At 39.9% G+C, this 8,147-nt stretch overlaps 1 pseudogene; it reads left to right on the plus strand.

The window, feature by feature from the left end:
* Window positions 1-2,097: 2,097 nt before the first annotated feature.
* LOC130923477 (E3 ubiquitin-protein ligase TRIM35-like) lies at window positions 2,098-7,578 on the plus strand (annotated as a pseudogene).
* Window positions 7,579-8,147: the final 569 nt, after the last annotated feature.

Below are 8,147 nucleotides of genomic sequence, written 5' to 3' on the forward strand. Positions count from 1 at the left end.
AAAAAATAATTCAGCAGTTACTCAGTTGTTGTTTTTTCTTCCAAAACTTTTTGACTTGCGTGAAGACAGCTTTTAGTTTCATGTGAGTAATATTATTTGGAAGTAATTCTAATCTTACTTGAGTACAACAAGAGCCAAAAGCCACTCTTGTTAAAATTGATGTACTTGTACTACTTTAATACTTGTACTCCAATCATTTTTTATTCTAACAGTACTTTGAGCGTTTTTATTTGAAAGTAATGCTCACTAATGCTTTCTCGAATACAATTTTTGGCTTCTCGTTACAGTTGGAAAAATATATCAGACACATATAACTAAATACTTGAGTATGCTTTTCAATAAATAATTTGGATTGACGACTTTGACTTGTACTTGGGTAATCTTATGTAATAGTAATGCTACTCTTACTTGAGTACCATTTTGGGCTACTTCTAATGACATTATTTTCAAAATAAATGATTATCAACACTTGCTCGGTACTTGAGATGTTCTTTTTCATCCAATACTTTTTGCCTTGTATGCCTAGTTGTGTGCATACTACTTTTACATTAATGTGAGTAACACTTGAAAGTAACACTATTCTCAGGGCCGTCCCAAGCCATTTTGGGGCCCTAAGCAAAATAATGCAAAGGGGCCCATATTTTTGGCCCATCATTTCGTCACAGTGTACTGTGAAACCCATACATGCAATCCAACCCATACGTCCATATTTTGTATATTAAGCAGGTTTTGTTGTACTGCATACTTCAAACTTCTCACCCCAAATGATTGGCAGTACTTACAGTAGATAGCGCCAAACCTTTTTCTAAAAGAAGTTAAGGAAGAACTTTTATTTTTTAAGCTTGTAATCAAGTATCAAAAGTCAAATAAAGCAAACTGTAGTAAACAACATAGAATATAAATTAAACAATTGCCAGATTGGGGGCCCCCTAGTGGTCAGGGGCCCTAAGCAGCTGCATAATCTGCGTATAGGCGGGGCCGGCCCTGACTTTTCTTACTTGAGTACATCTTATGGCTTCTCTCTTGATAACAGTGATTTACAGTACTTGCACTTTATTACTTGTATCACTATTTGTGGATGGATAAGTATTTTTACTTGAGAGATTTTATTTGGAAGTAACGCTGCTCTTACTCGAGTACAATGTTTGGCTCCTCATTTCAGTTTTAAAAATAAATCAAATGCAGGTGACCGAGTACTTGAGTATTCTTGTCAACAATTTTTTTTTCTTTTTTTTTTGGATTGACTAATCTTGTTTTAAAGTAATGCTACTCTTACTCGCTCTACTGATGAAATTTTCAAAATAAATGATTAGAAATAGAGATGTGTCCGATCACGTCATTTTCAACGTATTGGAATCGGTAAAAAAATATCGGCCATGCCTTTTTTCAATTTTTTTTTTTTTTTTTTGGGATTGACTAATCTTGTTTTAAAGTAATGCTACTCTTACTCGCTCTGCTGATGAAATTTTCAAAATAAATGATTAGAAATAGAGATGTGTCCGATCACGTCATTTTCAAAGTATTGGAATCGGCAAAAAAATATCGGCCATGCCTTTTTTTAATTTTTATTTTTTTTTTATTAAATCGTTTTCTAATTGTATTTAACGTTACAGACATAATATGTTACACTCATCCAGAGTCTTTAGTTTAGGTTTAAGGTAGGGTTATCAGATTTATCCCAATAACGGTAGTTTTTTTTTTTATTTTATTTTTTTATGTATCACGTGAAAATATTTAACACAGTTAATGCATGCGCTGCACGACCCACTCATGCATTGTCGCACTCCATCTGTAATGGCGTCGTTTTACCTATATAGAGAGATAAAAGGCAGTGTAAATTGAGTAGAGTGAATTTTGGCAGCCTTTGGAGCCTTTTTTTAATCCTCAGTGGAAGAGTTCCAGAGTGCCATTTGCACTGTTCATTTGTGAAAAAAAAATTGGGAAGTATTGTTCTAAGTGCATTAATGTGTGCCGTGTGTGCCTTGAGATCATATTTTCTCTATTTTTTGCCGGTCTGTGCTTTGGTTATATTTATATAAGGGTTAACCATCATCCAGAGTGGTGCTGCTTTCACTTTCATTCTGACTGGCAGTCATGTGAGTCTTCATGAGGAAGATAGTGGGGGAGCGAGAGAGAGGGAGTGAGAGACAAAAAGCCATCCGAGGCCTCTCGGTGTTTCTGTGCACGCCGCTGCCGCCTTCCTGAGGGAGAAATTGGACGAACCGACGACAACGAGCCACTCCTTACTACAGCGAGGAGTTGAAAACACCGCCAATTACCAAGAAGGGCAGAATTGGTAACAGTAAGTAAATATTTTTTTGAAAGAACTTTGTCCTGTTTACTTTGAAACCGCTGCATGCGCAGAACAGCAAAGAATCATTTGGAGTCTAAAGCGCCGTCAAAAATCAGCAAACTCACTCCCAGTTTTTATTTGGCTCAGACAGACCACGGAAAACCCCGAGTTACGATAGTTTTCGTTTCATTCTCGAAAATATCTTCATCTGGGCCACTCTTGCTCTTTGGACGGCTGACGTTTCATTTATTTTAGTGCCGGGGTCGGCAACCCAAAATGTTGAAAGAGCCATAATGGAGATGAAAAAGGAGCCACAAAAATTAAAAGCCTTTTATAATGAAGGCAACACATGGTGTATATTAGCTATAGACCCTACTCACCAACGTCACTGAATGACGTGTCGCTGTATCCGGCCGCCATATTGTCTGTCTCTGTTTAGCCCTATTCTCAATGGTTTCAATTAGTCGTTCAGTTTATAGACCCTACTCACGTGACGTCACAACCACGCCCCCGCCCCATGTTGTCCGTATACTCGTCATGTTAATGCATTAGCGCTTCGTAAACTCCTCCTATTATGGCGTGTTTTTCTGCTCGTTAACATTAATAATCAAAATGGTGAAGTCGTGTGTGGCGGTCGGTTGCAAAAACAGAGAAGATAGACGGAGAGACTTGAAGTTTTACCGTATTCCGAGAGACCCAAAGAGGAGACAGAGATTGACTGCTGCAATTTGACGAGAAAACTGGGCTCCAAACGATTACCACAGATTATGTAGTAGTCATTTTATATCTGGTAAGATGCATTTAATATATATTTAGAGGGTTTTGGGCTGACAACCACAATTAAGATCATTGCTAGGCTAATCGCCGACAACATACACTCAGACGTTGTGAATGAACTACCTGAAAATATATAATTATAAGGGGATAATCAGACAGTTGTCATACAATTCATTTACAATTTCACTATTGAGGCCAAAAGCCAAAAAATAAATTCAACTAGGGACAATCTGGAGTAGTGCTATCGCACTTCATATTTATTACATATTATATATGTATGTAGTGAGAGTGCTATCGCTAAACCATATAAACATTAAAAGCCCTAGCTCCATTGACAAATGACATGAAATACATTAGACTTTACAGTGGATGTTAGCAAGAACAAAAGATTTTGAATTGAAAATTTCGTAACTCACTTTCCGAGCACAAGATTCCTGCCGAATTTTCGTGTACGAAGACCTGTTTCACCCAACCAGCAACGTAGCATTTATAAGCCTCCAAGCTCTTAGTTTTTCAAACTTTCGTGTGAATAGGCTGATTTTGTGTGGACAAGATAGTTGTAAATATCAGGATAGCATATGTATGTGCCGATGCACACCTCTAGTAAACAGTGGTCTTTCGCCATCTCCCACTGTATTAAAAGTCAAAAGCCAAAAGGCGAACGGCCTGAAAAAAGCACATTCTCGGCGGCCGAGGGAGAACCGTAGGTGAGGGCGGTCGTCGTGACGATCCCAGCCGAAAATGGCACTTCTCGGGCGGACACGTGAGAACCGGAGAAGACAGTAGGTCGCTGCATGAGTCCGGTGTTGTGCCGAAAAAAAAGGCCGGAAAACAGCTTTTGAAAACAGTGCACAGCTCTCATATCTCTTGTCTGTGTGCTCTTGCTTAGTTCAAAAATACTGCGCGCACTCCGAAAATGAGAGCGCCACTGCCACCCACTGAGTGGATGCGCAAGTACACTTGATTCAAGTACGGCAAAAAAAAAAAAAAAATCTGCAAAATCAGCTGAATGCTATAGTGATGGCTGTATTGCGAAATGGTTACTCGGCAGACGTCACATTCGCCATATATCGATCGCTTCCACAAACATCCAAGCAGTCCATTTCATTCAGGAGCATAAAATATCGTGTGTAACATGAAATAAAGGTGTTTTTTTTTGTGTGTGTGTCACAGGCACTTTAAGTTTTATTATACTTATTCATTCATTCATCCGTTTTCCATGTCGCTTTTCCTCACGAAGGTCGCAAAGTTTGCTGGAGCTCATCCCAGCTAACCACGCGCAGTAGGCAGGTTACACCCTGAATCGGTTGCTTACCAATCGCAGTTTTGTTATACAGTGGTACCTCTACATACGAATTTAATTCGTTCCAGGACCTTGTTTGTAAGTCGAAATGGTCGTATGTCGAGCAGGATTTTCCCATAGGAATACATTATAATTCCATTAATTCGTTCCAAAGCCTAAAACCATACACTAAATTCTTAATAAATACTGCTGGCACTGTTACAAATGGCAATTAAACATAGAAAAACAAATAAGTTATAAATAAATAATTCAGAATAATATAATAATAAGAAGAATAATTAATAATTATTCCTGTAAATAATGTAACGAATCGGATTCTAATATGGCGGACACTTTTTACTGTCCCTGAACGCACCGCGAAGGTGACGTCTCAGTGAGATAGGTCGGTGCGGTAGAGATAATACTTTCGTTTTCTTGAGAGCGGTCAACTGCTTGAGACAATGGGCGTTTTGTGTTGGATAAGTTCTTAAATAAATGATAAAAACGTGACGAAGCTGGCGATTTCCTTGGCAATGTTACCACAATAATAATTGTCACCTTAACTTATAAATAGTGGCGAACGGTGGTCGGAAGAGGACCATGGAGCTGTATTGTTGAGCCAGTTCAGGGACGCGCACCCCAAGCTCATATTTTTCTATAACTTGCATCTTCATTTCAAAGGTAAGCATCACTTTTTTCCTTGTTTCTCCAACTGTATCAACTTTTTTTGAAAACTGTGTTGATTTCTCACACAAGAAAATCCACCGTGCGTTCGTTTGCAGTGCTGTCATGTCGTCGTATTTCGAGCAACTCGTCGGATGTAGAAACAAATGGCGGCTCAAATTTTACGTCGGATGTCGAAAAGATCGTGTGTCGAAGTGATCGTATGTAGAGGTACCACTGTACTTATTTCAAAAAAATAAATCAGGATTTTTTTATGGAACGACTTTGAATTTTTGGATCCCGCTGCTCATGGAGACTCATACATGCCTAAAAGAGGTGTCCGTTTTTGTATGAGGTCGCTAGTGGTTTTGAAAATATTTGGAAGTTTTTGATGGTAGGCCCCCTACGGATCGGCCTTGTGCCCCTCGTTCTGTCAACTGATAGTGAAGTACATGAAACAACATGAAAGAATCCTTTCGAATTGTATGTAAGAATGCTTTTTGTTTTGCAGAACAACCGCAGCTCGACATTCCGAACTTGTGCGCCGAGCCAATCGCCGTCTTCTCTAAAACAATGGCTGGACATCTGGAGGACCATCTTCAATGTCCCACCTGTCTGCAAATCTTCAACGATCCTGTCATGCTGCCGTGCAGTCACAACTTCTGCCGTGCGTGTCTGCAGCAGTGGAAGGACAAAGGAGAACGATCGTGTCCAATCTGTCGGACAGAGTTTAGTTCGATGGATCCGCCTCCGAACTTGGCACTGAGGAATATGTGTGAGAACCTTTCATGTGCCTCGCTCAAATCCGAAGACATCTGCAGCCTGCATGAGGAGAAACTTCAACTCTTCTGTTTGGACCACCAGGAGCTTGTGTGCCATATCTGCAGAGACGCAGAAATCCACGTTGGTCACAAGTTCCGGCCCCTTGAAGAAGTTGTGAAAGGTCATCATGAGGAACTCCAGAAAGGCCTGCAGAAGGCCAAAGAAAGACTCAAAGATTACAACAATTGTCAAGAGAACTGCAATGAACAGGCAGAGTACATCAAAGTCCAGAGGGAGAAGGTCGAACGCAAGATTAAGAAGGATTTTGAGGAGCTCCGTCGCTTCCTCGACGTCGAGGAGGAGGCCAGGTTGGCTGCGGTCAGGGAGGAAGAGAAGAAGAAGACTCACACGATGAAGGAGAAGATGGCGGCTCTCGACAGACAAATGGCCGCTCTCTCGAATCTCATCAGAAGCACTGAGGAGCAGCTGGCGTCTGGCAATGTTTCTTTCATGAAGAAGTTCAAGACTGCCATGAGCAGAATCCAGGAGCTGCCTGAAAAGCCGCAGTTGCTGCCAGGAGGTCTACTGGACGAAGCCAAACACGTGGGCAACCTCAAATTTAAGGTGTGGGAGCGGATGAAGGAGACACTCGCCTAGTCCCGTCATTCTGGACCCCAACACGGCCAATCCAAGGATCAGTCTGTCTGAAGATCTGAACAGTCTGAGTTGGGAAGACGTAGAGCAGGAGCGTCCAAAGAATCCAGAGAGGCCCCAGACGTGGCGGTGTGTGCTGGGTGGTGCTTTGGACTCGGGAAGACACGTGTGGGATGTGGAGGTGGTAGACAACATTGAATGGCAAGTGGGGATTATTTGGGGGGACCCGTGTTTGCCAGATGAAATGATTGGTTGGTTCATTTGGTTTCGTGATGGGGAATACAAAAAGCCCTATTGCGATGATGGAGAATGGAATCCGCCTGTCAAAGTGCAGAGGATCAGAGTTGAAGTGGACATAAATGAAAAGGTGGTGTCCTTCTCTGAACCTCTTACAAACACCGAATTGTGGAACACTAAGAAGCCTTCCAATTGGCCAGACTTGTCCGGTAACACCAAAATGTATCCTTACTTTTGTACAGTACATAAGAGTCCTCTAAAATTAATCCCCTTTCCACCTTGTGTTACGACAGCCATCAGTTAGCGATCGTGTTGACACAGCTTGATTTTTTTGCTCTTCAATGTCATCTAAATCATTCCTTTTCTTTTATCAAATGATTTGACTCTCATTTATTGTCCAGGTCATGTCATAAGACTTTACTGGAGTCAAAATAATGAAGCAGTTCCTCAGCATTTGAGTCTTCTTTTCTTCCAATACTTGTGTGAATACAACTTTTAGTTTAATGTGAGTAATATTTGGAAGTAGTCATGCTACTCTTACTTTTTGCGACTCTCTTGTTAACATTGATTCACTTATACTACTTTAATACTTGTACTACAATCATTTTTGGATTTTATAAGTTCTTTGATTTCATTCGAAAGTAATGCTACTCTTTCTCGAGTAGAATGTTTGGCTTCTCGTTACAGTTTGAAAAATATATCAGACACAAATAACTAGATTATTTTTTTCACAAATAATTTGGATTGACGACTGACTTGTACTTGAGTAATTTTATTTAATCGTAATGCTACTCTTACTCGACTACCATTTTGGGCTTTTACTGATGACATTATTTTCAAAATAAATGATTATCAACACTTGCTTGGTAATTGCATATTTTTTTCACCCAATACTTTTTGCCTAGTACTAGTGTACGTACTACTTTTACATTGATGTGAGTAATACTTGAAAATAACACTACTCTTACTTGAGTACATCTTATGGCTTCTCTCTTGATAATATTGATTTACAGTACTTGTGGATGCATACGCATTTTTACTTGAGTGATTTTATTTGGAAGTAACGCTGCTATTACTTGAGTACAATGTTTGGCTTCTCATTTCAGTTTTAAAAATAAATCAAAACGCAGGTGACCGAGTACGTGAGTATTCTTTTCAACAAATACTTTTTTTGGGGGGGGTTGACTCCTGTGATTTGTGATTGAGTAATCTTGTTTTAAAGTAATGCTACTCTTATTCGCTCTACTGATGACATTTTCAAAGTAAACGATTATAAACACTATAATTACTGGAGTATTCTTTTCACCAAAATACTTTTTGAATTGATTTTGACTACTCGAGTGAATTTTCTGCTACTTGAGCCATCATACTGTATGTTGACGTAACTCTACTCTTACTCGAGTTAAGTACAGATAGTCCCGGGGTGACCACGTACCCGAACTGCGTGATTTTGACTTTACGACGGCGGAGTGTCAACCG

The sequence above is a fragment of the Corythoichthys intestinalis genome, chromosome 10 (genome assembly GCF_030265065.1).
Source record: "Corythoichthys intestinalis isolate RoL2023-P3 chromosome 10, ASM3026506v1, whole genome shotgun sequence".
NCBI lineage: Eukaryota > Metazoa > Chordata > Actinopteri > Syngnathiformes > Syngnathidae > Corythoichthys > Corythoichthys intestinalis.